We start from the raw sequence: 25,829 nt of genomic DNA, 5'->3' as shown, positions 1-25,829 counted from the left end.
GTGTCTGAGTGGGAGGGGTCAAGGTCTGACGACCAGGTTTAAATACCCTCCAGTAGTTGCTGGTTTGCGGCAGGGTGCTCCGGGCCGGCCGGGCCTTTCCGGTTATCGCTTCTCGGCCTTTTGGCTAAGATCAAGTGTAGTATCTGTTCTTATCAGTTTAATATCTGATACGTCCTCTATACGAGGACTACATATTAAATTGATTTTTTGAGCAGGGAGACGGAAGAGGGGCTTGCTCCGTCCGCTCCACGCATCGACCCGGTATTGCAGTACTTCTGGGAACGGTGCACCTCCTTAAACTGGTTAAAAGTCAGAAAGAAATAAGTTAGGACATGGGTACGGCTTTATGATGTTGCCTTCTCGAGGCTGTTGTCTTTTTAATCTGTTTCATGGTTTTCCCTCCATTTTTCTTCTTTTTTTTTTTTTTTTTTTTTTTAAATACAAATCTATGATCTCATGTTTTTCTCGTCTGTGTTGACCTCTAATTGGCGTGTTAATTTATGCACAGATTATCCCACCCTGACCTTTGTTCAGTCTGCACCCTCCGCAAGAGTCTTAGACCTCCAGCAGAGGAGCGGAAGGCCTGCCGTTAGCCGTCATATCTCGGGTTTCTCTTCAGTCACGTACAAATCTTTCGCCTTTTACTAAAGATTTCCGTGGAGGGGAACGTTGACGAGTTTTGTGTATTTTTGAAGGCTCTGTTGCTGCAGAGCTACACATTTTCTTCCTGTATAATGACAGAGCGACAGCCGTCTTTGGAGCACGCCTTGCCACAAGTTCCTGTAGCAGCAGCTCTTAGCTTCTGTTTGCAGTTCTTGGTGGGAGGAGCCTCCGGTGTGGTGGTGGTGTCTGAGTGGGAGGGGTCAAGGTCTGACGACCAGGTTTAAATACCCTCCAGTAGTTGCTGGTTTGCGGCAGGGTGCTCCGGGCCGGCCGGGCCTTTCCGGTTATCGCTTCTCGGCCTTTTGGCTAAGATCAAGTGTAGTATCTGTTCTTATCAGTTTAATATCTGATCCGTCCTCTATACGAGGACTACATATTAAATTGATTTTTTGAGCAGGGAGACGGAAGAGGGGCTTGCTCCGTCCGCTCCACGCATCGACCCGGTATTGCAGTACTTCTGGGAACGGTGCACCTCCTTAAACTGGTTAAAAGTCAGAAAGAAATAAGTTAGGACATGGGTACGGCTTTATGATGTTGCCTTCTCGAGGCTGTTCTCTTTTTAATCTGTTTCATGGTTTTCCCTCCATTTTTCTTCTTTTTTTTTTTTTTTTTTTTTTTAAATACAAATCTATGATCTCATGTTTTTCTCGTCTGTGTTGACCTCTAATTGGCGTGTTAATTTATGCACAGATTATCCCACCCTGCCCTTTGTTCAGTCTGCACCCTCCGCAAGAGTCTTAGACCTCCAGCAGAGGAGCGGAAGGCCTGCCGTTAGCCGTCATATCTCGGGTTTCTCTTCAGTCACGTACAAATCTTTCGCCTTTTACTAAAGATTTCCGTGGAGGGGAACGTTGACGAGTTTTGTGTATTTTTGAAGGCTCTGTTGCTGCAGAGCTACACATTTTCTTCCTGTATAATGACAGAGCGACAGCCGTCTTTGGAGCACGCCTTGCCACAAGTTCCTGTAGCAGCAGCTCTTAGCTTCTGTTTGCAGTTCTTGGTGGGAGGAGCCTCCGGTGTGGTGGTGGTGTCTGAGTGGGAGGGGTCAAGGTCTGACGACCAGGTTTAAATACCCTCCAGTAGTTGCTGGTTTGCGGCAGGGTGCTCCGGGCCGGCCGGGCCTTTCCGGTTATCGCTTCTCGGCCTTTTGGCTAAGATCAAGTGTAGTATCTGTTCTTATCAGTTTAATATCTGATACGTCCTCTATACGAGGACTACATATTAAATTGATTTTTTGAGCAGGGAGACGGAAGAGGGGCTTGCTCCGTCCGCTCCACGCATCGACCCGGTATTGCAGTACTTCTGGGAACGGTGCACCTCCTTAAACTGGTTAAAAGTCAGAAAGAAATAAGTTAGGACATGGGTACGGCTTTATGATGTTGCCTTCTCGAGGCTGTTGTCTTTTTAATCTGTTTCATGGTTTTCCCTCCATTTTTCTTCTTTTTTTTTTTTTTTTTTTTTTTTAAATACAAATCTATGATCTCATGTTTTTCTCGTCTGTGTTGACCTCTAATTGGCGTGTTAATTTATGCACAGATTATCCCACCCTGACCTTTGTTCAGTCTGCACCCTCCGCAAGAGTCTTAGACCTCCAGCAGAGGAGCGGAAGGCCTGCCGTTAGCCGTCATATCTCGGGTTTCTCTTCAGTCACGTACAAATCTTTCGCCTTTTACTAAAGATTTCCGTGGAGGGGAACGTTGACGAGTTTTGTGTATTTTTGAAGGCTCTGTTGCTGCAGAGCTACACATTTTCTTCCTGTATAATGACAGAGCGACAGCCGTCTTTGGAGCACGCCTTGCCACAAGTTCCTGTAGCAGCAGCTCTTAGCTTCTGTTTGCAGTTCTTGGTGGGAGGAGCCTCCGGTGTGGTGGTGGTGTCTGAGTGGGAGGGGTCAAGGTCTGACGACCAGGTTTAAATACCCTCCAGTAGTTGCTGGTTTGCGGCAGGGTGCTCCGGGCCGGCCGGGCCTTTCCGGTTATCGCTTCTCGGCCTTTTGGCTAAGATCAAGTGTAGTATCTGTTCTTATCAGTTTAATATCTGATCCGTCCTCTATACGAGGACTACATATTAAATTGATTTTTTGAGCAGGGAGACGGAAGAGGGGCTTGCTCCGTCCGCTCCACGCATCGACCCGGTATTGCAGTACTTCTGGGAACGGTGCACCTCCTTAAACTGGTTAAAAGTCAGAAAGAAATAAGTTAGGACATGGGTACGGCTTTATGATGTTGCCTTCTCGAGGCTGTTCTCTTTTTAATCTGTTTCATGGTTTTCCCTCCATTTTTCTTCTTTTTTTTTTTTTTTTTTTTTTTAAATACAAATCTATGATCTCATGTTTTTCTCGTCTGTGTTGACCTCTAATTGGCGTGTTAATTTATGCACAGATTATCCCACCCTGCCCTTTGTTCAGTCTGCACCCTCCGCAAGAGTCTTAGACCTCCAGCAGAGGAGCGGAAGGCCTGCCGTTAGCCGTCATATCTCGGGTTTCTCTTCAGTCACGTACAAATCTTTCGCCTTTTACTAAAGATTTCCGTGGAGGGGAACGTTGACGAGTTTTGTGTATTTTTGAAGGCTCTGTTGCTGCAGAGCTACACATTTTCTTCCTGTATAATGACAGAGCGACAGCCGTCTTTGGAGCACGCCTTGCCACAAGTTCCTGTAGCAGCAGCTCTTAGCTTCTGTTTGCAGTTCTTGGTGGGAGGAGCCTCCGGTGTGGTGGTGGTGTCTGAGTGGGAGGGGTCAAGGTCTGACGACCAGGTTTAAATACCCTCCAGTAGTTGCTGGTTTGCGGCAGGGTGCTCCGGGCCGGCCGGGCCTTTCCGGTTATCGCTTCTCGGCCTTTTGGCTAAGATCAAGTGTAGTATCTGTTCTTATCAGTTTAATATCTGATACGTCCTCTATACGAGGACTACATATTAAATTGATTTTTTGAGCAGGGAGACGGAAGAGGGGCTTGCTCCGTCCGCTCCACGCATCGACCCGGTATTGCAGTACTTCTGGGAACGGTGCACCTCCTTAAACTGGTTAAAAGTCAGAAAGAAATAAGTTAGGACATGGGTACGGCTTTATGATGTTGCCTTCTCGAGGCTGTTGTCTTTTTAATCTGTTTCATGGTTTTCCCTCCATTTTTCTTCTTTTTTTTTTTTTTTTTTTTTTTTAAATACAAATCTATGATCTCATGTTTTTCTCGTCTGTGTTGACCTCTAATTGGCGTGTTAATTTATGCACAGATTATCCCACCCTGACCTTTGTTCAGTCTGCACCCTCCGCAAGAGTCTTAGACCTCCAGCAGAGGAGCGGAAGGCCTGCCGTTAGCCGTCATATCTCGGGTTTCTCTTCAGTCACGTACAAATCTTTCGCCTTTTACTAAAGATTTCCGTGGAGGGGAACGTTGACGAGTTTTGTGTATTTTTGAAGGCTCTGTTGCTGCAGAGCTACACATTTTCTTCCTGTATAATGACAGAGCGACAGCCGTCTTTGGAGCACGCCTTGCCACAAGTTCCTGTAGCAGCAGCTCTTAGCTTCTGTTTGCAGTTCTTGGTGGGAGGAGCCTCCGGTGTGGTGGTGGTGTCTGAGTGGGAGGGGTCAAGGTCTGACGACCAGGTTTAAATACCCTCCAGTAGTTGCTGGTTTGCGGCAGGGTGCTCCGGGCCGGCCGGGCCTTTCCGGTTATCGCTTCTCGGCCTTTTGGCTAAGATCAAGTGTAGTATCTGTTCTTATCAGTTTAATATCTGATACGTCCTCTATACGAGGACTACATATTAAATTGATTTTTTGAGCAGGGAGACGGAAGAGGGGCTTGCTCCGTCCGCTCCACGCATCGACCCGGTATTGCAGTACTTCTGGGAACGGTGCACCTCCTTAAACTGGTTAAAAGTCAGAAAGAAATAAGTTAGGACATGGGTACGGCTTTATGATGTTGCCTTCTCGAGGCTGTTGTCTTTTTAATCTGTTTCATGGTTTTCCCTCCATTTTTCTTCTTTTTTTTTTTTTTTTTTTTTTTAAATACAAATCTATGATCTCATGTTTTTCTCGTCTGTGTTGACCTCTAATTGGCGTGTTAATTTATGCACAGATTATCCCACCCTGACCTTTGTTCAGTCTGCACCCTCCGCAAGAGTCTTAGACCTCCAGCAGAGGAGCGGAAGGCCTGCCGTTAGCCGTCATATCTCGGGTTTCTCTTCAGTCACGTACAAATCTTTCGCCTTTTACTAAAGATTTCCGTGGAGGGGAACGTTGACGAGTTTTGTGTATTTTTGAAGGCTCTGTTGCTGCAGAGCTACACATTTTCTTCCTGTATAATGACAGAGCGACAGCCGTCTTTGGAGCACGCCTTGCCACAAGTTCCTGTAGCAGCAGCTCTTAGCTTCTGTTTGCAGTTCTTGGTGGGAGGAGCCTCCGGTGTGGTGGTGGTGTCTGAGTGGGAGGGGTCAAGGTCTGACGACCAGGTTTAAATACCCTCCAGTAGTTGCTGGTTTGCGGCAGGGTGCTCCGGGCCGGCCGGGCCTTTCCGGTTATCGCTTCTCGGCCTTTTGGCTAAGATCAAGTGTAGTATCTGTTCTTATCAGTTTAATATCTGATACGTCCTCTATACGAGGACTACATATTAAATTGATTTTTTGAGCAGGGAGACGGAAGAGGGGCTTGCTCCGTCCGCTCCACGCATCGACCCGGTATTGCAGTACTTCTGGGAACGGTGCACCTCCTTAAACTGGTTAAAAGTCAGAAAGAAATAAGTTAGGACATGGGTACGGCTTTATGATGTTGCCTTCTCGAGGCTGTTCTCTTTTTAATCTGTTTCATGGTTTTCCCTCCATTTTTCTTCTTTTTTTTTTTTTTTTTTTTTTTAAATACAAATCTATGATCTCATGTTTTTCTCGTCTGTGTTGACCTCTAATTGGCGTGTTAATTTATGCACAGATTATCCCACCCTGACCTTTGTTCAGTCTGCACCCTCCGCAAGAGTCTTAGACCTCCAGCAGAGGAGCGGAAGGCCTGCCGTTAGCCGTCATATCTCGGGTTTCTCTTCAGTCACGTACAAATCTTTCGCCTTTTACTAAAGATTTCCGTGGAGGGGAACGTTGACGAGTTTTGTGTATTTTTGAAGGCTCTGTTGCTGCAGAGCTACACATTTTCTTCCTGTATAATGACAGAGCGACAGCCGTCTTTGGAGCACGCCTTGCCACAAGTTCCTGTAGCAGCAGCTCTTAGCTTCTGTTTGCAGTTCTTGGTGGGAGGAGCCTCCGGTGTGGTGGTGGTGTCTGAGTGGGAGGGGTCAAGGTCTGACGACCAGGTTTAAATACCCTCCAGTAGTTGCTGGTTTGCGGCAGGGTGCTCCGGGCCGGCCGGGCCTTTCCGGTTATCGCTTCTCGGCCTTTTGGCTAAGATCAAGTGTAGTATCTGTTCTTATCAGTTTAATATCTGATACGTCCTCTATACGAGGACTACATATTAAATTGATTTTTTGAGCAGGGAGACGGAAGAGGGGCTTGCTCCGTCCGCTCCACGCATCGACCCGGTATTGCAGTACTTCTGGGAACGGTGCACCTCCTTAAACTGGTTAAAAGTCAGAAAGAAATAAGTTAGGACATGGGTACGGCTTTATGATGTTGCCTTCTCGAGGCTGTTCTCTTTTTAATCTGTTTCATGGTTTTCCCTCCATTTTTCTTCTTTTTTTTTTTTTTTTTTTTTTTAAATACAAATCTATGATCTCATGTTTTTCTCGTCTGTGTTGACCTCTAATTGGCGTGTTAATTTATGCACAGATTATCCCACCCTGCCCTTTGTTCAGTCTGCACCCTCCGCAAGAGTCTTAGACCTCCAGCAGAGGAGCGGAAGGCCTGCCGTTAGCCGTCATATCTCGGGTTTCTCTTCAGTCACGTACAAATCTTTCGCCTTTTACTAAAGATTTCCGTGGAGGGGAACGTTGACGAGTTTTGTGTATTTTTGAAGGCTCTGTTGCTGCAGAGCTACACATTTTCTTCCTGTATAATGACAGAGCGACAGCCGTCTTTGGAGCACGCCTTGCCACAAGTTCCTGTAGCAGCAGCTCTTAGCTTCTGTTTGCAGTTCTTGGTGGGAGGAGCCTCCGGTGTGGTGGTGGTGTCTGAGTGGGAGGGGTCAAGGTCTGACGACCAGGTTTAAATACCCTCCAGTAGTTGCTGGTTTGCGGCAGGGTGCTCCGGGCCGGCCGGGCCTTTCCGGTTATCGCTTCTCGGCCTTTTGGCTAAGATCAAGTGTAGTATCTGTTCTTATCAGTTTAATATCTGATACGTCCTCTATACGAGGACTACATATTAAATTGATTTTTTGAGCAGGGAGACGGAAGAGGGGCTTGCTCCGTCCGCTCCACGCATCGACCCGGTATTGCAGTACTTCTGGGAACGGTGCACCTCCTTAAACTGGTTAAAAGTCAGAAAGAAATAAGTTAGGACATGGGTACGGCTTTATGATGTTGCCTTCTCGAGGCTGTTGTCTTTTTAATCTGTTTCATGGTTTTCCCTCCATTTTTCTTCTTTTTTTTTTTTTTTTTTTTTTTTAAATACAAATCTATGATCTCATGTTTTTCTCGTCTGTGTTGACCTCTAATTGGCGTGTTAATTTATGCACAGATTATCCCACCCTGACCTTTGTTCAGTCTGCACCCTCCGCAAGAGTCTTAGACCTCCAGCAGAGGAGCGGAAGGCCTGCCGTTAGCCGTCATATCTCGGGTTTCTCTTCAGTCACGTACAAATCTTTCGCCTTTTACTAAAGATTTCCGTGGAGGGGAACGTTGACGAGTTTTGTGTATTTTTGAAGGCTCTGTTGCTGCAGAGCTACACATTTTCTTCCTGTATAATGACAGAGCGACAGCCGTCTTTGGAGCACGCCTTGCCACAAGTTCCTGTAGCAGCAGCTCTTAGCTTCTGTTTGCAGTTCTTGGTGGGAGGAGCCTCCGGTGTGGTGGTGGTGTCTGAGTGGGAGGGGTCAAGGTCTGACGACCAGGTTTAAATACCCTCCAGTAGTTGCTGGTTTGCGGCAGGGTGCTCCGGGCCGGCCGGGCCTTTCCGGTTATCGCTTCTCGGCCTTTTGGCTAAGATCAAGTGTAGTATCTGTTCTTATCAGTTTAATATCTGATACGTCCTCTATACGAGGACTACATATTAAATTGATTTTTTGAGCAGGGAGACGGAAGAGGGGCTTGCTCCGTCCGCTCCACGCATCGACCCGGTATTGCAGTACTTCTGGGAACGGTGCACCTCCTTAAACTGGTTAAAAGTCAGAAAGAAATAAGTTAGGACATGGGTACGGCTTTATGATGTTGCCTTCTCGAGGCTGTTCTCTTTTTAATCTGTTTCATGGTTTTCCCTCCATTTTTCTTCTTTTTTTTTTTTTTTTTTTTTTTAAATACAAATCTATGATCTCATGTTTTTCTCGTCTGTGTTGACCTCTAATTGGCGTGTTAATTTATGCACAGATTATCCCACCCTGCCCTTTGTTCAGTCTGCACCCTCCGCAAGAGTCTTAGACCTCCAGCAGAGGAGCGGAAGGCCTGCCGTTAGCCGTCATATCTCGGGTTTCTCTTCAGTCACGTACAAATCTTTCGCCTTTTACTAAAGATTTCCGTGGAGGGGAACGTTGACGAGTTTTGTGTATTTTTGAAGGCTCTGTTGCTGCAGAGCTACACATTTTCTTCCTGTATAATGACAGAGCGACAGCCGTCTTTGGAGCACGCCTTGCCACAAGTTCCTGTAGCAGCAGCTCTTAGCTTCTGTTTGCAGTTCTTGGTGGGAGGAGCCTCCGGTGTGGTGGTGGTGTCTGAGTGGGAGGGGTCAAGGTCTGACGACCAGGTTTAAATACCCTCCAGTAGTTGCTGGTTTGCGGCAGGGTGCTCCGGGCCGGCCGGGCCTTTCCGGTTATCGCTTCTCGGCCTTTTGGCTAAGATCAAGTGTAGTATCTGTTCTTATCAGTTTAATATCTGATACGTCCTCTATACGAGGACTACATATTAAATTGATTTTTTGAGCAGGGAGACGGAAGAGGGGCTTGCTCCGTCCGCTCCACGCATCGACCCGGTATTGCAGTACTTCTGGGAACGGTGCACCTCCTTAAACTGGTTAAAAGTCAGAAAGAAATAAGTTAGGACATGGGTACGGCTTTATGATGTTGCCTTCTCGAGGCTGTTGTCTTTTTAATCTGTTTCATGGTTTTCCCTCCATTTTTCTTCTTTTTTTTTTTTTTTTTTTTTTTTAAATACAAATCTATGATCTCATGTTTTTCTCGTCTGTGTTGACCTCTAATTGGCGTGTTAATTTATGCACAGATTATCCCACCCTGACCTTTGTTCAGTCTGCACCCTCCGCAAGAGTCTTAGACCTCCAGCAGAGGAGCGGAAGGCCTGCCGTTAGCCGTCATATCTCGGGTTTCTCTTCAGTCACGTACAAATCTTTCGCCTTTTACTAAAGATTTCCGTGGAGGGGAACGTTGACGAGTTTTGTGTATTTTTGAAGGCTCTGTTGCTGCAGAGCTACACATTTTCTTCCTGTATAATGACAGAGCGACAGCCGTCTTTGGAGCACGCCTTGCCACAAGTTCCTGTAGCAGCAGCTCTTAGCTTCTGTTTGCAGTTCTTGGTGGGAGGAGCCTCCGGTGTGGTGGTGGTGTCTGAGTGGGAGGGGTCAAGGTCTGACGACCAGGTTTAAATACCCTCCAGTAGTTGCTGGTTTGCGGCAGGGTGCTCCGGGCCGGCCGGGCCTTTCCGGTTATCGCTTCTCGGCCTTTTGGCTAAGATCAAGTGTAGTATCTGTTCTTATCAGTTTAATATCTGATACGTCCTCTATACGAGGACTACATATTAAATTGATTTTTTGAGCAGGGAGACGGAAGAGGGGCTTGCTCCGTCCGCTCCACGCATCGACCCGGTATTGCAGTACTTCTGGGAACGGTGCACCTCCTTAAACTGGTTAAAAGTCAGAAAGAAATAAGTTAGGACATGGGTACGGCTTTATGATGTTGCCTTCTCGAGGCTGTTCTCTTTTTAATCTGTTTCATGGTTTTCCCTCCATTTTTCTTCTTTTTTTTTTTTTTTTTTTTTTTAAATACAAATCTATGATCTCATGTTTTTCTCGTCTGTGTTGACCTCTAATTGGCGTGTTAATTTATGCACAGATTATCCCACCCTGCCCTTTGTTCAGTCTGCACCCTCCGCAAGAGTCTTAGACCTCCAGCAGAGGAGCGGAAGGCCTGCCGTTAGCCGTCATATCTCGGGTTTCTCTTCAGTCACGTACAAATCTTTCGCCTTTTACTAAAGATTTCCGTGGAGGGGAACGTTGACGAGTTTTGTGTATTTTTGAAGGCTCTGTTGCTGCAGAGCTACACATTTTCTTCCTGTATAATGACAGAGCGACAGCCGTCTTTGGAGCACGCCTTGCCACAAGTTCCTGTAGCAGCAGCTCTTAGCTTCTGTTTGCAGTTCTTGGTGGGAGGAGCCTCCGGTGTGGTGGTGGTGTCTGAGTGGGAGGGGTCAAGGTCTGACGACCAGGTTTAAATACCCTCCAGTAGTTGCTGGTTTGCGGCAGGGTGCTCCGGGCCGGCCGGGCCTTTCCGGTTATCGCTTCTCGGCCTTTTGGCTAAGATCAAGTGTAGTATCTGTTCTTATCAGTTTAATATCTGATACGTCCTCTATACGAGGACTACATATTAAATTGATTTTTTGAGCAGGGAGACGGAAGAGGGGCTTGCTCCGTCCGCTCCACGCATCGACCCGGTATTGCAGTACTTCTGGGAACGGTGCACCTCCTTAAACTGGTTAAAAGTCAGAAAGAAATAAGTTAGGACATGGGTACGGCTTTATGATGTTGCCTTCTCGAGGCTGTTCTCTTTTTAATCTGTTTCATGGTTTTCCCTCCATTTTTCTTCTTTTTTTTTTTTTTTTTTTTTTTTAAATACAAATCTATGATCTCATGTTTTTCTCGTCTGTGTTGACCTCTAATTGGCGTGTTAATTTATGCACAGATTATCCCACCCTGACCTTTGTTCAGTCTGCACCCTCCGCAAGAGTCTTAGACCTCCAGCAGAGGAGCGGAAGGCCTGCCGTTAGCCGTCATATCTCGGGTTTCTCTTCAGTCACGTACAAATCTTTCGCCTTTTACTAAAGATTTCCGTGGAGGGGAACGTTGACGAGTTTTGTGTATTTTTGAAGGCTCTGTTGCTGCAGAGCTACACATTTTCTTCCTGTATAATGACAGAGCGACAGCCGTCTTTGGAGCACGCCTTGCCACAAGTTCCTGTAGCAGCAGCTCTTAGCTTCTGTTTGCAGTTCTTGGTGGGAGGAGCCTCCGGTGTGGTGGTGGTGTCTGAGTGGGAGGGGTCAAGGTCTGACGACCAGGTTTAAATACCCTCCAGTAGTTGCTGGTTTGCGGCAGGGTGCTCCGGGCCGGCCGGGCCTTTCCGGTTATCGCTTCTCGGCCTTTTGGCTAAGATCAAGTGTAGTATCTGTTCTTATCAGTTTAATATCTGATACGTCCTCTATACGAGGACTACATATTAAATTGATTTTTTGAGCAGGGAGACGGAAGAGGGGCTTGCTCCGTCCGCTCCACGCATCGACCCGGTATTGCAGTACTTCTGGGAACGGTGCACCTCCTTAAACTGGTTAAAAGTCAGAAAGAAATAAGTTAGGACATGGGTACGGCTTTATGATGTTGCCTTCTCGAGGCTGTTCTCTTTTTAATCTGTTTCATGGTTTTCCCTCCATTTTTCTTCTTTTTTTTTTTTTTTTTTTTTTAAATACAAATCTATGATCTCATGTTTTTCTCGTCTGTGTTGACCTCTAATTGGCGTGTTAATTTATGCACAGATTATCCCACCCTGACCTTTGTTCAGTCTGCACCCTCCGCAAGAGTCTTAGACCTCCAGCAGAGGAGCGGAAGGCCTGCCGTTAGCCGTCATATCTCGGGTTTCTCTTCAGTCACGTACAAATCTTTCGCCTTTTACTAAAGATTTCCGTGGAGGGGAACGTTGACGAGTTTTGTGTATTTTTGAAGGCTCTGTTGCTGCAGAGCTACACATTTTCTTCCTGTATAATGACAGAGCGACAGCCGTCTTTGGAGCACGCCTTGCCACAAGTTCCTGTAGCAGCAGCTCTTAGCTTCTGTTTGCAGTTCTTGGTGGGAGGAGCCTCCGGTGTGGTGGTGGTGTCTGAGTGGGAGGGGTCAAGGTCTGACGACCAGGTTTAAATACCCTCCAGTAGTTGCTGGTTTGCGGCAGGGTGCTCCGGGCCGGCCGGGCCTTTCCGGTTATCGCTTCTCGGCCTTTTGGCTAAGATCAAGTGTAGTATCTGTTCTTATCAGTTTAATATCTGATACGTCCTCTATACGAGGACTACATATTAAATTGATTTTTTGAGCAGGGAGACGGAAGAGGGGCTTGCTCCGTCCGCTCCACGCATCGACCCGGTATTGCAGTACTTCTGGGAACGGTGCACCTCCTTAAACTGGTTAAAAGTCAGAAAGAAATAAGTTAGGACATGGGTACGGCTTTATGATGTTGCCTTCTCGAGGCTGTTGTCTTTTTAATCTGTTTCATGGTTTTCCCTCCATTTTTCTTCTTTTTTTTTTTTTTTTTTTTTTTAAATACAAATCTATGATCTCATGTTTTTCTCGTCTGTGTTGACCTCTAATTGGCGTGTTAATTTATGCACAGATTATCCCACCCTGACCTTTGTTCAGTCTGCACCCTCCGCAAGAGTCTTAGACCTCCAGCAGAGGAGCGGAAGGCCTGCCGTTAGCCGTCATATCTCGGGTTTCTCTTCAGTCACGTACAAATCTTTCGCCTTTTACTAAAGATTTCCGTGGAGGGGAACGTTGACGAGTTTTGTGTATTTTTGAAGGCTCTGTTGCTGCAGAGCTACACATTTTCTTCCTGTATAATGACAGAGCGACAGCCGTCTTTGGAGCACGCCTTGCCACAAGTTCCTGTAGCAGCAGCTCTTAGCTTCTGTTTGCAGTTCTTGGTGGGAGGAGCCTCCGGTGTGGTGGTGGTGTCTGAGTGGGAGGGGTCAAGGTCTGACGACCAGGTTTAAATACCCTCCAGTAGTTGCTGGTTTGCGGCAGGGTGCTCCGGGCCGGCCGGGCCTTTCCGGTTATCGCTTCTCGGCCTTTTGGCTAAGATCAAGTGTAGTATCTGTTCTTATCAGTTTAATATCTGATACGTCCTCTATACGAGGACTACATATTAAATTGATTTTTTGAGCAGGGAGACGGAAGAGGGGCTTGCTCCGTCCGCTCCACGCATCGACCCGGTATTGCAGTACTTCTGGGAACGGTGCACCTCATTAAACTGGTTAAAAGTCAGAAAGAAATAAGTTAGGACATGGGTACGGCTTTATGATGTTGCCTTCTCGGGGCTGTTGTCTTTTTAATCTGTTTCATGGTTTTCCCTCCATTTTTCTTCTTTTTTTTTTTTTTTTTTTTTTTTAAATACAAATCTATGATCTCATGTTTTTCTCGTCTGTGTTGACCTCTAATTGGCGTGTTAATTTATGCACAGATTATCCCACCCTGACCTTTGTTCAGTCTGCACCCTCCGCAAGAGTCTTAGACCTCCAGCAGAGGAGCGGAAGGCCTGCCGTTAGCCGTCATATCTCGGGTTTCTCTTCAGTCACGTACAAATCTTTCGCCTTTTACTAAAGATTTCCGTGGAGGGGAACGTTGACGAGTTTTGTGTATTTTTGAAGGCTCTGTTGCTGCAGAGCTACACATTTTCTTCCTGTATAATGACAGAGCGACAGCCGTCTTTGGAGCACGCCTTGCCACAAGTTCCTGTAGCAGCAGCTCTTAGCTTCTGTTTGCAGTTCTTGGTGGGAGGAGCCTCCGGTGTGGTGGTGGTGTCTGAGTGGGAGGGGTCAAGGTCTGACGACCAGGTTTAAATACCCTCCAGTAGTTGCTGGTTTGCGGCAGGGTGCTCCGGGCCGGCCGGGCCTTTCCGGTTATCGCTTCTCGGCCTTTTGGCTAAGATCAAGTGTAGTATCTGTTCTTATCAGTTTAATATCTGATACGTCCTCTATACGAGGACTACATATTAAATTGATTTTTTGAGCAGGGAGACGGAAGAGGGGCTTGCTCCGTCCGCTCCACGCATCGACCCGGTATTGCAGTACTTCTGGGAACGGTGCACCTCATTAAACTGGTTAAAAGTCAGAAAGAAATAAGTTAGGACATGGGTACGGCTTTATGATGTTGCCTTCTCGGGGCTGTTGTCTTTTTAATCTGTTTCATGGTTTTCCCTCCATTTTTCTTCTTTTTTTTTTTTTTTTTTTTTTTTAAATACAAATCTATGATCTCATGTTTTTCTCGTCTGTGTTGACCTCTAATTGGCGTGTTAATTTATGCACAGATTATCCCACCCTGACCTTTGTTCAGTCTGCACCCTCCGCAAGAGTCTTAGACCTCCAGCAGAGGAGCGGAAGGCCTGCCGTTAGCCGTCATATCTCGGGTTTCTCTTCAGTCACGTACAAATCTTTCGCCTTTTACTAAAGATTTCCGTGGAGGGGAACGTTGACGAGTTTTGTGTATTTTTGAAGGCTCTGTTGCTGCAGAGCTACACATTTTCTTCCTGTATAATGACAGAGCGACAGCCGTCTTTGGAGCACGCCTTGCCACAAGTTCCTGTAGCAGCAGCTCTTAGCTTCTGTTTGCAGTTCTTGGTGGGAGGAGCCTCCGGTGTGGTGGTGGTGTCTGAGTGGGAGGGGTCAAGGTCTGACGACCAGGTTTAAATACCCTCCAGTAGTTGCTGGTTTGCGGCAGGGTGCTCCGGGCCGGCCGGGCCTTTCCGGTTATCGCTTCTCGGCCTTTTGGCTAAGATCAAGCGTAGTATCTGTTCTTATCAGTTTAATATCTGATACGTCCTCTATACGAGGACTACATATTAAATTGATTTTTTGAGCAGGGAGACGGAAGAGGGGCTTGCTCCGTCCGCTCCACGCATCGACCCGGTATTGCAGTACTTCTGGGAACGGTGCACCTCCTTAAACTGGTTAAAAGTCAGAAAGAAATAAGTTAGGACATGGGTACGGCTTTATGATGTTGCCTTCTCGGGGCTGTTGTCTTTTTAATCTGTTTCATGGTTTTCCCTCCATTTTTCTTCTTTTTTTTTTTTTTTTTTTTTTTAAATACAAATCTATGATCTCATGTTTTTCTCGTCTGTGTTGACCTCTAATTGGCGTGTTAATTTATGCACAGATTATCCCACCCTGACCTTTGTTCAGTCTGCACCCTCCGCAAGAGTCTTAGACCTCCAGCAGAGGAGCGGAAGGCCTGCCGTTAGCCGTCATATCTCGGGTTTCTCTTCAGTCACGTACAAATCTTTCGCCTTTTACTAAAGATTTCCGTGGAGGGGAACGTTGACGAGTTTTGTGTATTTTTGAAGGCTCTGTTGCTGCAGAGCTACACATTTTCTTCCTGTATAATGACAGAGCGACAGCCGTCTTTGGAGCACGCCTTGCCACAAGTTCCTGTAGCAGCAGCTCTTAGCTTCTGTTTGCAGTTCTTGGTGGGAGGAGCCTCCGGTGTGGTGGTGGTGTCTGAGTGGGAGGGGTCAAGGTCTGACGACCAGGTTTAAATACCCTCCAGTAGTTGCTGGTTTGCGGCAGGGTGCTCCGGGCCGGCCGGGCCTTTCCGGTTATCGCTTCTCGGCCTTTTGGCTAAGATCAAGCGTAGTATCTGTTCTTATCAGTTTAATATCTGATACGTCCTCTATACGAGGACTACATATTAAATTGATTTTTTGAGCAGGGAGACGGAAGAGGGGCTTGCTCCGTCCGCTCCACGCATCGACCCGGTATTGCAGTACTTCTGGGAACGGTGCACCTCCTTAAACTGGTTAAAAGTCAGAAAGAAATAAGTTAGGACATGGGTACGGCTTTATGATGTTGCCTTCTCGGGGCTGTTGTCTTTTTAATCTGTTTCATGGTTTTCCCTCCATTTTTCTTCTTTTTTTTTTTTTTTTTTTTTTTAAATACAAATCTATGATCTCATGTTTTTCTCGTCTGTGTTGACCTCTAATTGGCGTGTTAATTTATGCACAGATTATCCCACCCTGACCTTTGTTCAGTCTGCACCCTCCGCAAGAGTCTTAGACCTCCAGCAGAGGAGCGGAAGGCCTGCCGTTAGCCGTCATATCTCGGGTTTCTCTTCAGTCACGTACAAATCTTTCGCCTTTTACTAAAGATTTCCGTGGAGGGGAACGTTGACGAGTTTTGTGTATTTTTGAAGGCTCTGTTGCTGCAGAGCTACACATTTTCTTCCTGTATAATGACAGAGCGACAGCCGTCTTTGGAGCACGCCTTGCCACAAGTTCCTGTAGCAGCAGCTCTTAGCTTCTGTTTGCAGTTCTTGGTGGGAGGAGCCTCCGGTGTGGTGGTGGTGTCTGAGTGGGAGGGGTCAAGGTCTGACGACCAGGTTTAAATACCCTCCAGTAGTTGCTGGTTTGCGGCAGGGTGCTCCGGGCCGGCCGGGCCTTTCCGGTTATCGCTTCTCGGCCTTTTGGCTAAGATCAAGCGTAGTATCTGTTCTTATCAGTTTAATATCTGATACGTCCTCTATACGAGGACTACATATTAAATTGATTTTTTGAGCAGGGAGACGGAAGAGGGGCTTGCTCCGTCCGCTCCACGCATCGACCCGGTATTGCAGTACTTCTGGGAACGGTGCACCTCCTTAAACTGGTTAAAAGTCAGAAAGAAATAAGTTAGGACATGGGTACGGCTTTATGATGTTGCCTTCTCGGGGCTGTTGTCTTTTTAATCTGTTTCATGGTTTTCCCTCCATTTTTCTTCTTTTTTTTTTTTTTTTTTTTTTTTAAATACAAATCTATGATCTCATGTTTTTCTCGTCTGTGTTGACCTCTAATTGGCGTGTTAATTTATGCACAGATTATCCCACCCTGACCTTTGTTCAGTCTGCACCCTCCGCAAGAGTCTTAGACCTCCAGCAGAGGAGCGGAAGGCCTGCCGTTAGCCGTCATATCTCGGGTTTCTCTTCAGTCACGTACAAATCTTTCGCCTTTTACTAAAGATTTCCGTGGAGGGGAACGTTGACGAGTTTTGTGTATTTTTGAAGGCTCTGTTGCTGCAGAGCTACACATTTTCTTCCTGTATAATGACAGAGCGACAGCCGTCTTTGGAGCACGCCTTGCCACAAGTTCCTGTAGCAGCAGCTCTTAGCTTCTGTTTGCAGTTCTTGGTGGGAGGAGCCTCCGGTGTGGTGGTGGTGTCTGAGTGGGAGGGGTCAAGGTCTGACGACCAGGTTTAAATACCCTCCAGTAGTTGCTGGTTTGCGGCAGGGTGCTCCGGGCCGGCCGGGCCTTTCCGGTTATCGCTTCTCGGCCTTTTGGCTAAGATCAAGCGTAGTATCTGTTCTTATCAGTTTAATATCTGATACGTCCTCTATACGAGGACTACATATTAAATTGATTTTTTGAGCAGGGAGACGGAAGAGGGGCTTGCTCCGTCCGCTCCACGCATCGACCCGGTATTGCAGTACTTCTGGGAACGGTGCACCTCCTTAAACTGGTTAAAAGTCAGAAAGAAATAAGTTAGGACATGGGTACGGCTTTATGATGTTGCCTTCTCGGGGCTGTTCTCTTTTTAATCTGTTTCATGGTTTTCCCTCCATTTTTCTTCTTTTTTTTTTTTTTTTTTTTTTTAAATACAAATCTATGATCTCATGTTTTTCTCGTCTGTGTTGACCTCTAATTGGCGTGTTAATTTATGCACAGATTATCCCACCCTGACCTTTGTTCAGTCTGCACCCTCCGCAAGAGTCTTAGACCTCCAGCAGAGGAGCGGAAGGCCTGCCGTTAGCCGTCATATCTCGGGTTTCTCTTCAGTCACGTACAAATCTTTCGCCTTTTACTAAAGATTTCCGTGGAGGGGAACGTTGACGAGTTTTGTGTATTTTTGAAGGCTCTGTTGCTGCAGAGCTACACATTTTCTTCCTGTATAATGACAGAGCGACAGCCGTCTTTGGAGCACGCCTTGCCACAAGTTCCTGTAGCAGCAGCTCTTAGCTTCTGTTTGCAGTTCTTGGTGGGAGGAGCCTCCGGTGTGGTGGTGGTGTCTGAGTGGGAGGGGTCAAGGTCTGACGACCAGGTTTAAATACCCTCCAGTAGTTGCTGGTTTGCGGCAGGGTGCTCCGGGCCGGCCGGGCCTTTCCGGTTATCGCTTCTCGGCCTTTTGGCTAAGATCAAGCGTAGTATCTGTTCTTATCAGTTTAATATCTGATACGTCCTCTATACGAGGACTACATATTAAATTGATTTTTTGAGCAGGGAGACGGAAGAGGGGCTTGCTCCGTCCGCTCCACGCATCGACCCGGTATTGCAGTACTTCTGGGAACGGTGCACCTCCTTAAACTGGTTAAAAGTCAGAAAGAAATAAGTTAGGACATGGGTACGGCTTTATGATGTTGCCTTCTCGAGGCTGTTCTCTTTTTAATCTGTTTCATGGTTTTCCCTCCATTTTTCTTCTTTTTTTTTTTTTTTTTTTTTTTTAAATACAAATCTATGATCTCATGTTTTTCTCGTCTGTGTTGACCTCTAATTGGCGTGTTAATTTATGCACAGATTATCCCACCCTGACCTTTGTTCAGTCTGCACCCTCCGCAAGAGTCTTAGACCTCCAGCAGAGGAGCGGAAGGCCTGCCGTTAGCCGTCATATCTCGGGTTTCTCTTCAGTCACGTACAAATCTTTCGCCTTTTACTAAAGATTTCCGTGGAGGGGAACGTTGACGAGTTTTGTGTATTTTTGAAGGCTCTGTTGCTGCAGAGCTACACATTTTCTTCCTGTATAATGACAGAGCGACAGCCGTCTTTGGAGCACGCCTTGCAACAAGTTCCTGTAGCAGCAGCTCTTAGCTTCTGTTTGCAGTTCTTGGTGGGAGGAGCCTCCGGTGTGGTGGTGGTGTCTGAGTGGGAGGGGTCAAGGTCTGACGACCAGGTTTAAATACCCTCCAGTAGTTGCTGGTTTGCGGCAGGGTGCTCCGGGCCGGCCGGGCCTTTCCGGTTATCGCTTCTCGGCCTTTTGGCTAAGATCAAGCGTAGTATCTGTTCTTATCAGTTTAATATCTGATACGTCCTCTATACGAGGACTACATATTAAATTGATTTTTTGAGCAGGGAGACGGAAGAGGGGCTTGCTCCGTCCGCTCCACGCATCGACCCGGTATTGCAGTACTTCTGGGAACGGTGCACCTCCTTAAACTGGTTAAAAGTCAGAAAGAAATAAGTTAGGACATGGGTACGGCTTTATGATGTTGCCTTCTCGAGGCTGTTCTCTTTTTAATCTGTTTCATGGTTTTCCCTCCATTTTTCTTCTTTTTTTTTTTTTTTTTTTTTTTTTAAATACAAATCTATGATCTCATGTTTTTCTCGTCTGTGTTGACCTCTAATTGGCGTGTTAATTTATGCACAGATTATCCCACCCTGACCTTTGTTCAGTCTGCACCCTCCGCAAGAGTCTTAGACCTCCAGCAGAGGAGCGGAAGGCCTGCCGTTAGCCGTCATATCTCGGGTTTCTCTTCAGTCACGTACAAATCTTTCGCCTTTTACTAAAGATTTCCGTGGAGGGGAACGTTGACGAGTTTTGTGTATTTTTGAAGGCTCTGTTGCTGCAGAGCTACACATTTTCTTCCTGTATAATGACAGAGCGACAGCCGTCTTTGGAGCACGCCTTGCCACAAGTTCCTGTAGCAGCAGCTCTTAGCTTCTGTTTGCAGTTCTTGGTGGGAGGAGCCTCCGGTGTGGTGGTGGTGTCTGAGTGGGAGGGGTCAAGGTCTGACGACCAGGTTTAAATACCCTCCAGTAGTTGCTGGTTTGCGGCAGGGTGCTCCGGGCCGGCCGGGCCTTTCCGGTTATCGCTTCTCGGCCTTTTGGCTAAGATCAAGCGTAGTATCTGTTCTTATCAGTTTAATATCTGATACGTCCTCTATACGAGGACTACATATTAAATTGATTTTTTGAGCAGGGAGACGGAAGAGGGGCTTGCTCCGTCCGCTCCACGCATCGACCCGGTATTGCAGTACTTCTGGGAACGGTGCACCTCCTTAAACTGGTTAAAAGTCAGAAAGAAATAAGTTAGGACATGGGTACGGCTTTATGATGTTGCCTTCTCGGGGCTGTTGTCTTTTTAATCTGTTTCATGGTTTTCCCTCCATTTTTCTTCTTTTTTTTTTTTTTTTTTTTTTTTAAATACAAATCTATGATCTCATGTTTTTCTCGTCTGTGTTGACCTCTAATTGGCGTGTTAATTTATGCACAGATTATCCCACCCTGACCTTTGTTCAGTCTGCACCCTCCGCAAGAGTCTTAGACCTCCAGCAGAGGAGCGGAAGGCCTGCCGTTAGCCGTCATATCTCGGGTTTCTCTTCAGTCACGTACAAATCTTTCGCCTTTTACTAAAGATTTCCGTGGAGGGGAACGTTGACGAGTTTTGTGTATTTTTGAAGGCTCTGTTGCTGCAGAGCTACACATTTTCTTCCTGTATAATGACAGAGCGACAGCCGTCTTTGGAGCACGCCTTGCCACAAGTTCCTGTAGCAGCAGCTCTTAGCTTCTGTTTGCAGTTCTTGGTGGGAGGAGCCTCCGGTGTGGTGGTGGTGTCTGAGTGGGAGGGGTCAAGGTCTGACGACCAGGTTTAAATACCCTCCAGTAGTTGCTGGTTTGCGGCAGGGTGCTCCGGGCCGGCCGGGCCTTTCCGGTTATCGCTTCTCGGCCTTTTGGCTAAGATCAAGCGTAGTATCTGTTCTTATCAGTTTAATATCTGATACGTCCTCTATACGAGGACTACATATTAAATTGATTTTTTGAGCAGGGAGACGGAAGAGGGGCTTGCTCCGTCCGCTCCACGCATCGACCCGGTATTGCAGTACTTCTGGGAACGGTGCACCTCCTTAAACTGGTTAAAAGTCAGAAAGAAATAAGTTAGGACATGGGTACGGCTTTATGATGTTGCCTTCTCGAGGCTGTTCTCTTTTTAATCTGTTTCATGGTTTTCCCTCCATTTTTCTTCTTTTTTTTTTTTTTTTTTTTTTTAAATACAAATCTATGATCTCATGTTTTTCTCGTCTGTGTTGACCTCTAATTGGCGTGTTAATTTATGCACAGATTATCCCACCCTGACCTTTGTTCAGTCTGCACCCTCCGCAAGAGTCTTAGACCTCCAGCAGAGGAGCGGAAGGCCTGCCGTTAGCCGTCATATCTCGGGTTTCTCTTCAGTCACGTACAAATCTTTCGCCTTTTACTAAAGATTTCCGTGGAGGGGAACGTTGACGAGTTTTGTGTATTTTTGAAGGCTCTGTTGCTGCAGAGCTACACATTTTCTTCCTGTATAATGACAGAGCGACAGCCGTCTTTGGAGCACGCCTTGCCACAAGTTCCTGTAGCAGCAGCTCTTAGCTTCTGTTTGCAGTTCTTGGTGGGAGGAGCCTCCGGTGTGGTGGTGGTGTCTGAGTGGGAGGGGTCAAGGTCTGACGACCAGGTTTAAATACCCTCCAGTAGTTGCTGGTTTGCGGCAGGGTGCTCCGGGCCGGCCGGGCCTTTCCGGTTATCGCTTCTCGGCCTTTTGGCTAAGATCAAGCGTAGTATCTGTTCTTATCAGTTTAATATCTGATACGTCCTCTATACGAGGACTACATATTAAATTGATTTTTTGAGCAGGGAGACGGAAGAGGGGCTTGCTCCGTCCGCTCCACGCATCGACCCGGTATTGCAGTACTTCTGGGAACGGTGCACCTCCTTAAACTGGTTAAAAGTCAGAAAGAAATAAGTTAGGACATGGGTACGGCTTTATGATGTTGCCTTCTCGAGGCTGTTCTCTTTTTAATCTGTTTCATGGTTTTCCCTCCATTTTTCTTCTTTTTTTTTTTTTTTTTTTTTTTTTAAATACAAATCTATGATCTCATGTTTTTCTCGTCTGTGTTGACCTCTAATTGGCGTGTTAATTTATGCACAGATTATCCCACCCTGACCTTTGTTCAGTCTGCACCCTCCGCAAGAGTCTTAGACCTCCAGCAGAGGAGCGGAAGGCCTGCCGTTAGCCGTCATATCTCGGGTTTCTCTTCAGTCACGTACAAATCTTTCGCCTTTTACTAAAGATTTCCGTGGAGGGGAACGTTGACGAGTTTTGTGTATTTTTGAAGGCTCTGTTGCTGCAGAGCTACACATTTTCTTCCTGTATAATGACAGAGCGACAGCCGTCTTTGGAGCACGCCTTGCCACAAGTTCCTGTAGCAGCAGCTCTTAGCTTCTGTTTGCAGTTCTTGGTGGGAGGAGCCTCCGGTGTGGTGGTGGTGTCTGAGTGGGAGGGGTCAAGGTCTGACGACCAGGTTTAAATACCCTCCAGTAGTTGCTGGTTTGCGGCAGGGTGCTCCGGGCCGGCCGGGCCTTTCCGGTTATCGCTTCTCGGCCTTTTGGCTAAGATCAAGCGTAGTATCTGTTCTTATCAGTTTAATATCTGATACGTCCTCTATACGAGGACTACATATTAAATTGATTTTTTGAGCAGGGAGACGGAAGAGGGGCTTGCTCCGTCCGCTCCACGCATCGACCCGGTATTGCAGTACTTCTGGGAACGGTGCACCTCCTTAAACTGGTTAAAAGTCAGAAAGAAATAAGTTAGGACATGGGTACGGCTTTATGATGTTGCCTTCTCGGGGCTGTTGTCTTTTTAATCTGTTTCATGGTTTTCCCTCCATTTTTCTTCTTTTTTTTTTTTTTTTTTTTTTTTAAATACAAATCTATGATCTCATGTTTTTCTCGTCTGTGTTGACCTCTAATTGGCGTGTTAATTTATGCACAGATTATCCCACCCTGACCTTTGTTCAGTCTGCACCCTCCGCAAGAGTCTTAGACCTCCAGCAGAGGAGCGGAAGGCCTGCCGTTAGCCGTCATATCTCGGGTTTCTCTTCAGTCACGTACAAATCTTTCGCCTTTTACTAAAGATTTCCGTGGAGGGGAACGTTGACGAGTTTTGTGTATTTTTGAAGGCTCTGTTGCTGCAGAGCTACACATTTTCTTCCTGTATAATGACAGAGCGACAGCCGTCTTTGGAGCACGCCTTGCCACAAGTTCCTGTAGCAGCAGCTCTTAGCTTCTGTTTGCAGTTCTTGGTGGGAGGAGCCTCCGGTGTGGTGGTGGTGTCTGAGTGGGAGGGGTCAAGGTCTGACGACCAGGTTTAAATACCCTCCAGTAGTTGCTGGTTTGCGGCAGGGTGCTCCGGGCCGGCCGGGCCTTTCCGGTTATCGCTTCTCGGCCTTTTGGCTAAGATCAAGCGTAGTATCTGTTCTTATCAGTTTAATATCTGATACGTCCTCTATACGAGGACTACATATTAAATTGATTTTTTGAGCAGGGAGACGGAAGAGGGGCTTGCTCCGTCCGCTCCACGCATCGACCCGGTATTGCAGTACTTCTGGGAACGGTGCACCTCCTTAAACTGGTTAAAAGTCAGAAAGAAATAAGTTAGGACATGGGTACGGCTTTATGATGTTGCCTTCTCGAGGCTGTTCTCTTTTTAATCTGTTTCATGGTTTTCCCTCCATTTTTCTTCTTTTTTTTTTTTTTTTTTTTTTTAAATACAAATCTATGATCTCATGTTTTTCTCGTCTGTGTTGACCTCTAATTGGCGTGTTAATTTATGCACAGATTATCCCACCCTGACCTTTGTTCAGTCTGCACCCTCCGCAAGAGTCTTAGACCTCCAGCAGAGGAGCGGAAGGCCTGCCGTTAGCCGTCATATCTCGGGTTTCTCTTCAGTCACGTACAAATCTTTCGCCTTTTACTAAAGATTTCCGTGGAGGGGAACGTTGACGAGTTTTGTGTATTTTTGAAGGCTCTGTTGCTGCAGAGCTACACATTTTCTTCCTGTATAATGACAGAGCGACAGCCGTCTTTGGAGCACGCCTTGCCACAAGTTCCTGTAGCAGCAGCTCTTAGCTTCTGTTTGCAGTTCTTGGTGGGAGGAGCCTCCGGTGTGGTGGTGGTGTCTGAGTGGGAGGGGTCAAGGTCTGACGACCAGGTTTAAATACCCTCCAGTAGTTGCTGGTTTGCGGCAGGGTGCTCCGGGCCGGCCGGGCCTTTCCGGTTATCGCTTCTCGGCCTTTTGGCTAAGATCAAGCGTAGTATCTGTTCTTATCAGTTTAATATCTGATACGTCCTCTATACGAGGACTACATATTAAATTGATTTTTTGAGCAGGGAGACGGAAGAGGGGCTTGCTCCGTCCGCTCCACGCATCGACCCGGTATTGCAGTACTTCTGGGAACGGTGCACCTCCTTAAACTGGTTAAAAGTCAGAAAGAAATAAGTTAGGACATGGGTACGGCTTTATGATGTTGCCTTCTCGAGGCTGTTCTCTTTTTAATCTGTTTCATGGTTTTCCCTCCATTTTTCTTCTTTTTTTTTTTTTTTTTTTTTTTAAATACAAATCTATGATCTCATGTTTTTCTCGTCTGTGTTGACCTCTAATTGGCGTGTTAATTTATGCACAGATTATCCCACCCTGACCTTTGTTCAGTCTGCACCCTCCGCAAGAGTCTTAGACCTCCAGCAGAGGAGCGGAAGGCCTGCCGTTAGCCGTCATATCTCGGGTTTCTCTTCAGTCACGTACAAATCTTTCGCCTTTTACTAAAGATTTCCGTGGAGGGGAACGTTGACGAGTTTTGTGTATTTTTGAAGGCTCTGTTGCTGCAGAGCTACACATTTTCTTCCTGTATAATGACAGAGCGACAGCCGTCTTTGGAGCACGCCTTGCCACAAGTTCCTGTAGCAGCAGCTCTTAGCTTCTGTTTGCAGTTCTTGGTGGGAGGAGCCTCCGGTGTGGTGGTGGTGTCTGAGTGGGAGGGGTCAAGGTCTGACGACCAGGTTTAAATACCCTCCAGTAGTTGCTGGTTTGCGGCAGGGTGCTCCGGGCCGGCCGGGCCTTTCCGGTTATCGCTTCTCGGCCTTTTGGCTAAGATCAAGCGTAGTATCTGTTCTTATCAGTTTAATATCTGATACGTCCTCTATACGAGGACTACATATTAAATTGATTTTTTGAGCAGGGAGACGGAAGAGGGGCTTGCTCCGTCCGCTCCACGCATCGACCCGGTATTGCAGTACTTCTGGGAACGGTGCACCTCCTTAAACTGGTTAAAAGTCAGAAAGAAATAAGTTAGGACATGGGTACGGCTTTATGATGTTGCCTTCTCGAGGCTGTTCTCTTTTTAATCTGTTTCATGGTTTTCCCTCCATTTTTCTTCTTTTTTTTTTTTTTTTTTTTTTTTAAATACAAATCTATGATCTCATGTTTTTCTCGTCTGTGTTGACCTCTAATTGGCGTGTTAATTTATGCACAGATTATCCCACCCTGACCTTTGTTCAGTCTGCACCCTCCGCAAGAGTCTTAGACCTCCAGCAGAGGAGCGGAAGGCCTGCCGTTAGCCGTCATATCTCGGGTTTCTCTTCAGTCACGTACAAATCTTTCGCCTTTTACTAAAGATTTCCGTGGAGGGGAACGTTGACGAGTTTTGTGTATTTTTGGAAGGCTCTGTTGCTGCAGAGCTACACATTTTCTTCCTGTATAATGACAGAGCGACAGCCGTCTTTGGAGCACGCCTTGCCACAAGTTCCTGTAGCAGCAGCTCTTAGCTTCTGTTTGCAGTTCTTGGTGGGAGGAGCCTCCGGTGTGGTGGTGGTGTCTGAGTGGGAGGGGTCAAGGTCTGACGACCAGGTTTAAATACCCTCCAGTAGTTGCTGGTTTGCGGCAGGGTGCTCCGGGCCGGCCGGGCCTTTCCGGTTATCGCTTCTCGGCCTTTTGGCTAAGATCAAGTGTAGTATCTGTTCTTATCAGTTTAATATCTGATACGTCCTCTATACGAGGACTACATATTAAATTGATTTTTTGAGCAGGGAGACGGAAGAGGGGCTTGCTCCGTCCGCTCCACGCATCGACCCGGTATTGCAGTACTTCTGGGAACGGTGCACCTCCTTAAACTGGTTAAAAGTCAGAAAGAAATAAGTTAGGACATGGGTACGGCTTTATGATGTTGCCTTCTCGAGGCTGTTCTCTTTTTAATCTGTTTCATGGTTTTCCCTCCATTTTTCTTTTTTTTTTTTTTTTTTTTTTTAAATACAAATCTATGATCTCATGTTTTTCT

General features: G+C 46.7%; 61 non-coding genes across 61 annotated transcripts; all 61 read left to right on the top strand.

Moving 5' to 3' along the window:
- Window positions 1-104: 104 nt before the first annotated feature.
- LOC136681519 (U2 spliceosomal RNA) lies at window positions 105-295 on the top strand. The gene has a single exon (XR_010797913.1). It is a non-coding gene; the product is annotated as a U2 spliceosomal RNA (small nuclear RNA).
- A 305-nt stretch (window positions 296-600) lies between these two features.
- Window positions 601-714, top strand: LOC136681575 (U5 spliceosomal RNA). The gene has a single exon (XR_010797967.1). It is a non-coding gene; the product is annotated as a U5 spliceosomal RNA (small nuclear RNA).
- Window positions 715-949: 235 nt separating this feature from the next.
- LOC136681502 (U2 spliceosomal RNA) lies at window positions 950-1,140 on the top strand. Its single transcript, XR_010797898.1, has one exon. It is a non-coding gene; the product is annotated as a U2 spliceosomal RNA (small nuclear RNA).
- Window positions 1,141-1,445: 305 nt separating this feature from the next.
- LOC136681574 (U5 spliceosomal RNA) lies at window positions 1,446-1,559 on the top strand. Its single transcript, XR_010797966.1, has one exon. It is a non-coding gene; the product is annotated as a U5 spliceosomal RNA (small nuclear RNA).
- A 235-nt stretch (window positions 1,560-1,794) lies between these two features.
- On the top strand, window positions 1,795-1,985 carry LOC136681507 (U2 spliceosomal RNA). Its single transcript, XR_010797903.1, has one exon. It is a non-coding gene; the product is annotated as a U2 spliceosomal RNA (small nuclear RNA).
- A 306-nt stretch (window positions 1,986-2,291) lies between these two features.
- On the top strand, window positions 2,292-2,405 carry LOC136681573 (U5 spliceosomal RNA). Its single transcript, XR_010797965.1, has one exon. It is a non-coding gene; the product is annotated as a U5 spliceosomal RNA (small nuclear RNA).
- Window positions 2,406-2,640: 235 nt separating this feature from the next.
- Window positions 2,641-2,831, top strand: LOC136681501 (U2 spliceosomal RNA). The gene has a single exon (XR_010797897.1). It is a non-coding gene; the product is annotated as a U2 spliceosomal RNA (small nuclear RNA).
- Window positions 2,832-3,136: 305 nt separating this feature from the next.
- On the top strand, window positions 3,137-3,250 carry LOC136681572 (U5 spliceosomal RNA). Its single transcript, XR_010797964.1, has one exon. It is a non-coding gene; the product is annotated as a U5 spliceosomal RNA (small nuclear RNA).
- A 235-nt stretch (window positions 3,251-3,485) lies between these two features.
- Window positions 3,486-3,676, top strand: LOC136681496 (U2 spliceosomal RNA). The gene has a single exon (XR_010797892.1). It is a non-coding gene; the product is annotated as a U2 spliceosomal RNA (small nuclear RNA).
- A 306-nt stretch (window positions 3,677-3,982) lies between these two features.
- Window positions 3,983-4,096, top strand: LOC136681571 (U5 spliceosomal RNA). The gene has a single exon (XR_010797963.1). It is a non-coding gene; the product is annotated as a U5 spliceosomal RNA (small nuclear RNA).
- Window positions 4,097-4,331: 235 nt separating this feature from the next.
- On the top strand, window positions 4,332-4,522 carry LOC136681484 (U2 spliceosomal RNA). Its single transcript, XR_010797881.1, has one exon. It is a non-coding gene; the product is annotated as a U2 spliceosomal RNA (small nuclear RNA).
- A 305-nt stretch (window positions 4,523-4,827) lies between these two features.
- Window positions 4,828-4,941, top strand: LOC136681570 (U5 spliceosomal RNA). The gene has a single exon (XR_010797962.1). It is a non-coding gene; the product is annotated as a U5 spliceosomal RNA (small nuclear RNA).
- A 235-nt stretch (window positions 4,942-5,176) lies between these two features.
- On the top strand, window positions 5,177-5,367 carry LOC136681473 (U2 spliceosomal RNA). The gene has a single exon (XR_010797870.1). It is a non-coding gene; the product is annotated as a U2 spliceosomal RNA (small nuclear RNA).
- Window positions 5,368-5,672: 305 nt separating this feature from the next.
- LOC136681569 (U5 spliceosomal RNA) lies at window positions 5,673-5,786 on the top strand. The gene has a single exon (XR_010797961.1). It is a non-coding gene; the product is annotated as a U5 spliceosomal RNA (small nuclear RNA).
- A 235-nt stretch (window positions 5,787-6,021) lies between these two features.
- Window positions 6,022-6,212, top strand: LOC136681461 (U2 spliceosomal RNA). The gene has a single exon (XR_010797858.1). It is a non-coding gene; the product is annotated as a U2 spliceosomal RNA (small nuclear RNA).
- Window positions 6,213-6,517: 305 nt separating this feature from the next.
- On the top strand, window positions 6,518-6,631 carry LOC136681568 (U5 spliceosomal RNA). Its single transcript, XR_010797960.1, has one exon. It is a non-coding gene; the product is annotated as a U5 spliceosomal RNA (small nuclear RNA).
- Window positions 6,632-6,866: 235 nt separating this feature from the next.
- On the top strand, window positions 6,867-7,057 carry LOC136681449 (U2 spliceosomal RNA). The gene has a single exon (XR_010797847.1). It is a non-coding gene; the product is annotated as a U2 spliceosomal RNA (small nuclear RNA).
- Window positions 7,058-7,363: 306 nt separating this feature from the next.
- LOC136681567 (U5 spliceosomal RNA) lies at window positions 7,364-7,477 on the top strand. The gene has a single exon (XR_010797959.1). It is a non-coding gene; the product is annotated as a U5 spliceosomal RNA (small nuclear RNA).
- A 235-nt stretch (window positions 7,478-7,712) lies between these two features.
- Window positions 7,713-7,903, top strand: LOC136681438 (U2 spliceosomal RNA). Its single transcript, XR_010797836.1, has one exon. It is a non-coding gene; the product is annotated as a U2 spliceosomal RNA (small nuclear RNA).
- Window positions 7,904-8,208: 305 nt separating this feature from the next.
- LOC136681566 (U5 spliceosomal RNA) lies at window positions 8,209-8,322 on the top strand. Its single transcript, XR_010797958.1, has one exon. It is a non-coding gene; the product is annotated as a U5 spliceosomal RNA (small nuclear RNA).
- A 235-nt stretch (window positions 8,323-8,557) lies between these two features.
- On the top strand, window positions 8,558-8,748 carry LOC136681426 (U2 spliceosomal RNA). Its single transcript, XR_010797825.1, has one exon. It is a non-coding gene; the product is annotated as a U2 spliceosomal RNA (small nuclear RNA).
- A 306-nt stretch (window positions 8,749-9,054) lies between these two features.
- On the top strand, window positions 9,055-9,168 carry LOC136681564 (U5 spliceosomal RNA). Its single transcript, XR_010797956.1, has one exon. It is a non-coding gene; the product is annotated as a U5 spliceosomal RNA (small nuclear RNA).
- Window positions 9,169-9,403: 235 nt separating this feature from the next.
- Window positions 9,404-9,594, top strand: LOC136681414 (U2 spliceosomal RNA). Its single transcript, XR_010797814.1, has one exon. It is a non-coding gene; the product is annotated as a U2 spliceosomal RNA (small nuclear RNA).
- Window positions 9,595-9,899: 305 nt separating this feature from the next.
- LOC136681563 (U5 spliceosomal RNA) lies at window positions 9,900-10,013 on the top strand. Its single transcript, XR_010797955.1, has one exon. It is a non-coding gene; the product is annotated as a U5 spliceosomal RNA (small nuclear RNA).
- A 235-nt stretch (window positions 10,014-10,248) lies between these two features.
- On the top strand, window positions 10,249-10,439 carry LOC136681403 (U2 spliceosomal RNA). The gene has a single exon (XR_010797803.1). It is a non-coding gene; the product is annotated as a U2 spliceosomal RNA (small nuclear RNA).
- A 306-nt stretch (window positions 10,440-10,745) lies between these two features.
- On the top strand, window positions 10,746-10,859 carry LOC136681562 (U5 spliceosomal RNA). Its single transcript, XR_010797954.1, has one exon. It is a non-coding gene; the product is annotated as a U5 spliceosomal RNA (small nuclear RNA).
- Window positions 10,860-11,094: 235 nt separating this feature from the next.
- On the top strand, window positions 11,095-11,285 carry LOC136681706 (U2 spliceosomal RNA). Its single transcript, XR_010798091.1, has one exon. It is a non-coding gene; the product is annotated as a U2 spliceosomal RNA (small nuclear RNA).
- Window positions 11,286-11,589: 304 nt separating this feature from the next.
- LOC136681561 (U5 spliceosomal RNA) lies at window positions 11,590-11,703 on the top strand. Its single transcript, XR_010797953.1, has one exon. It is a non-coding gene; the product is annotated as a U5 spliceosomal RNA (small nuclear RNA).
- Window positions 11,704-11,938: 235 nt separating this feature from the next.
- LOC136681694 (U2 spliceosomal RNA) lies at window positions 11,939-12,129 on the top strand. The gene has a single exon (XR_010798080.1). It is a non-coding gene; the product is annotated as a U2 spliceosomal RNA (small nuclear RNA).
- A 305-nt stretch (window positions 12,130-12,434) lies between these two features.
- On the top strand, window positions 12,435-12,548 carry LOC136681560 (U5 spliceosomal RNA). Its single transcript, XR_010797952.1, has one exon. It is a non-coding gene; the product is annotated as a U5 spliceosomal RNA (small nuclear RNA).
- A 235-nt stretch (window positions 12,549-12,783) lies between these two features.
- On the top strand, window positions 12,784-12,974 carry LOC136681513 (U2 spliceosomal RNA). Its single transcript, XR_010797908.1, has one exon. It is a non-coding gene; the product is annotated as a U2 spliceosomal RNA (small nuclear RNA).
- Window positions 12,975-13,280: 306 nt separating this feature from the next.
- Window positions 13,281-13,394, top strand: LOC136681559 (U5 spliceosomal RNA). The gene has a single exon (XR_010797951.1). It is a non-coding gene; the product is annotated as a U5 spliceosomal RNA (small nuclear RNA).
- A 235-nt stretch (window positions 13,395-13,629) lies between these two features.
- Window positions 13,630-13,820, top strand: LOC136681396 (U2 spliceosomal RNA). The gene has a single exon (XR_010797797.1). It is a non-coding gene; the product is annotated as a U2 spliceosomal RNA (small nuclear RNA).
- Window positions 13,821-14,126: 306 nt separating this feature from the next.
- Window positions 14,127-14,240, top strand: LOC136681558 (U5 spliceosomal RNA). The gene has a single exon (XR_010797950.1). It is a non-coding gene; the product is annotated as a U5 spliceosomal RNA (small nuclear RNA).
- A 235-nt stretch (window positions 14,241-14,475) lies between these two features.
- On the top strand, window positions 14,476-14,666 carry LOC136681447 (U2 spliceosomal RNA). Its single transcript, XR_010797845.1, has one exon. It is a non-coding gene; the product is annotated as a U2 spliceosomal RNA (small nuclear RNA).
- Window positions 14,667-14,971: 305 nt separating this feature from the next.
- Window positions 14,972-15,085, top strand: LOC136681557 (U5 spliceosomal RNA). Its single transcript, XR_010797949.1, has one exon. It is a non-coding gene; the product is annotated as a U5 spliceosomal RNA (small nuclear RNA).
- A 235-nt stretch (window positions 15,086-15,320) lies between these two features.
- On the top strand, window positions 15,321-15,511 carry LOC136681446 (U2 spliceosomal RNA). Its single transcript, XR_010797844.1, has one exon. It is a non-coding gene; the product is annotated as a U2 spliceosomal RNA (small nuclear RNA).
- A 305-nt stretch (window positions 15,512-15,816) lies between these two features.
- Window positions 15,817-15,930, top strand: LOC136681556 (U5 spliceosomal RNA). Its single transcript, XR_010797948.1, has one exon. It is a non-coding gene; the product is annotated as a U5 spliceosomal RNA (small nuclear RNA).
- Window positions 15,931-16,165: 235 nt separating this feature from the next.
- Window positions 16,166-16,356, top strand: LOC136681445 (U2 spliceosomal RNA). Its single transcript, XR_010797843.1, has one exon. It is a non-coding gene; the product is annotated as a U2 spliceosomal RNA (small nuclear RNA).
- Window positions 16,357-16,662: 306 nt separating this feature from the next.
- On the top strand, window positions 16,663-16,776 carry LOC136681555 (U5 spliceosomal RNA). Its single transcript, XR_010797947.1, has one exon. It is a non-coding gene; the product is annotated as a U5 spliceosomal RNA (small nuclear RNA).
- A 235-nt stretch (window positions 16,777-17,011) lies between these two features.
- LOC136681444 (U2 spliceosomal RNA) lies at window positions 17,012-17,202 on the top strand. The gene has a single exon (XR_010797842.1). It is a non-coding gene; the product is annotated as a U2 spliceosomal RNA (small nuclear RNA).
- A 305-nt stretch (window positions 17,203-17,507) lies between these two features.
- Window positions 17,508-17,621, top strand: LOC136681553 (U5 spliceosomal RNA). Its single transcript, XR_010797945.1, has one exon. It is a non-coding gene; the product is annotated as a U5 spliceosomal RNA (small nuclear RNA).
- Window positions 17,622-17,856: 235 nt separating this feature from the next.
- LOC136681443 (U2 spliceosomal RNA) lies at window positions 17,857-18,047 on the top strand. Its single transcript, XR_010797841.1, has one exon. It is a non-coding gene; the product is annotated as a U2 spliceosomal RNA (small nuclear RNA).
- A 306-nt stretch (window positions 18,048-18,353) lies between these two features.
- Window positions 18,354-18,467, top strand: LOC136681552 (U5 spliceosomal RNA). Its single transcript, XR_010797944.1, has one exon. It is a non-coding gene; the product is annotated as a U5 spliceosomal RNA (small nuclear RNA).
- A 235-nt stretch (window positions 18,468-18,702) lies between these two features.
- Window positions 18,703-18,893, top strand: LOC136681442 (U2 spliceosomal RNA). The gene has a single exon (XR_010797840.1). It is a non-coding gene; the product is annotated as a U2 spliceosomal RNA (small nuclear RNA).
- A 307-nt stretch (window positions 18,894-19,200) lies between these two features.
- On the top strand, window positions 19,201-19,314 carry LOC136681551 (U5 spliceosomal RNA). The gene has a single exon (XR_010797943.1). It is a non-coding gene; the product is annotated as a U5 spliceosomal RNA (small nuclear RNA).
- A 235-nt stretch (window positions 19,315-19,549) lies between these two features.
- LOC136681441 (U2 spliceosomal RNA) lies at window positions 19,550-19,740 on the top strand. The gene has a single exon (XR_010797839.1). It is a non-coding gene; the product is annotated as a U2 spliceosomal RNA (small nuclear RNA).
- A 306-nt stretch (window positions 19,741-20,046) lies between these two features.
- LOC136681550 (U5 spliceosomal RNA) lies at window positions 20,047-20,160 on the top strand. The gene has a single exon (XR_010797942.1). It is a non-coding gene; the product is annotated as a U5 spliceosomal RNA (small nuclear RNA).
- Window positions 20,161-20,395: 235 nt separating this feature from the next.
- On the top strand, window positions 20,396-20,586 carry LOC136681440 (U2 spliceosomal RNA). Its single transcript, XR_010797838.1, has one exon. It is a non-coding gene; the product is annotated as a U2 spliceosomal RNA (small nuclear RNA).
- A 305-nt stretch (window positions 20,587-20,891) lies between these two features.
- Window positions 20,892-21,005, top strand: LOC136681549 (U5 spliceosomal RNA). Its single transcript, XR_010797941.1, has one exon. It is a non-coding gene; the product is annotated as a U5 spliceosomal RNA (small nuclear RNA).
- A 235-nt stretch (window positions 21,006-21,240) lies between these two features.
- On the top strand, window positions 21,241-21,431 carry LOC136681439 (U2 spliceosomal RNA). The gene has a single exon (XR_010797837.1). It is a non-coding gene; the product is annotated as a U2 spliceosomal RNA (small nuclear RNA).
- Window positions 21,432-21,738: 307 nt separating this feature from the next.
- Window positions 21,739-21,852, top strand: LOC136681548 (U5 spliceosomal RNA). The gene has a single exon (XR_010797940.1). It is a non-coding gene; the product is annotated as a U5 spliceosomal RNA (small nuclear RNA).
- Window positions 21,853-22,087: 235 nt separating this feature from the next.
- LOC136681437 (U2 spliceosomal RNA) lies at window positions 22,088-22,278 on the top strand. Its single transcript, XR_010797835.1, has one exon. It is a non-coding gene; the product is annotated as a U2 spliceosomal RNA (small nuclear RNA).
- A 306-nt stretch (window positions 22,279-22,584) lies between these two features.
- On the top strand, window positions 22,585-22,698 carry LOC136681546 (U5 spliceosomal RNA). Its single transcript, XR_010797939.1, has one exon. It is a non-coding gene; the product is annotated as a U5 spliceosomal RNA (small nuclear RNA).
- Window positions 22,699-22,933: 235 nt separating this feature from the next.
- On the top strand, window positions 22,934-23,124 carry LOC136681436 (U2 spliceosomal RNA). The gene has a single exon (XR_010797834.1). It is a non-coding gene; the product is annotated as a U2 spliceosomal RNA (small nuclear RNA).
- A 305-nt stretch (window positions 23,125-23,429) lies between these two features.
- On the top strand, window positions 23,430-23,543 carry LOC136681545 (U5 spliceosomal RNA). The gene has a single exon (XR_010797938.1). It is a non-coding gene; the product is annotated as a U5 spliceosomal RNA (small nuclear RNA).
- Window positions 23,544-23,778: 235 nt separating this feature from the next.
- LOC136681435 (U2 spliceosomal RNA) lies at window positions 23,779-23,969 on the top strand. The gene has a single exon (XR_010797833.1). It is a non-coding gene; the product is annotated as a U2 spliceosomal RNA (small nuclear RNA).
- A 305-nt stretch (window positions 23,970-24,274) lies between these two features.
- LOC136681544 (U5 spliceosomal RNA) lies at window positions 24,275-24,388 on the top strand. Its single transcript, XR_010797937.1, has one exon. It is a non-coding gene; the product is annotated as a U5 spliceosomal RNA (small nuclear RNA).
- A 235-nt stretch (window positions 24,389-24,623) lies between these two features.
- On the top strand, window positions 24,624-24,814 carry LOC136681434 (U2 spliceosomal RNA). Its single transcript, XR_010797832.1, has one exon. It is a non-coding gene; the product is annotated as a U2 spliceosomal RNA (small nuclear RNA).
- Window positions 24,815-25,120: 306 nt separating this feature from the next.
- On the top strand, window positions 25,121-25,235 carry LOC136681688 (U5 spliceosomal RNA). The gene has a single exon (XR_010798074.1). It is a non-coding gene; the product is annotated as a U5 spliceosomal RNA (small nuclear RNA).
- A 235-nt stretch (window positions 25,236-25,470) lies between these two features.
- LOC136681630 (U2 spliceosomal RNA) lies at window positions 25,471-25,661 on the top strand. Its single transcript, XR_010798018.1, has one exon. It is a non-coding gene; the product is annotated as a U2 spliceosomal RNA (small nuclear RNA).
- Window positions 25,662-25,829: the final 168 nt, after the last annotated feature.

The sequence above is a fragment of the Hoplias malabaricus genome, unplaced genomic scaffold, assembly GCF_029633855.1.
Source record: "Hoplias malabaricus isolate fHopMal1 unplaced genomic scaffold, fHopMal1.hap1 scaffold_113, whole genome shotgun sequence".
NCBI lineage: Eukaryota > Metazoa > Chordata > Actinopteri > Characiformes > Erythrinidae > Hoplias > Hoplias malabaricus.
Note: the sequence above shows the minus strand (reverse complement) of the source record. Positions and strands in the feature narration are given on the sequence as shown.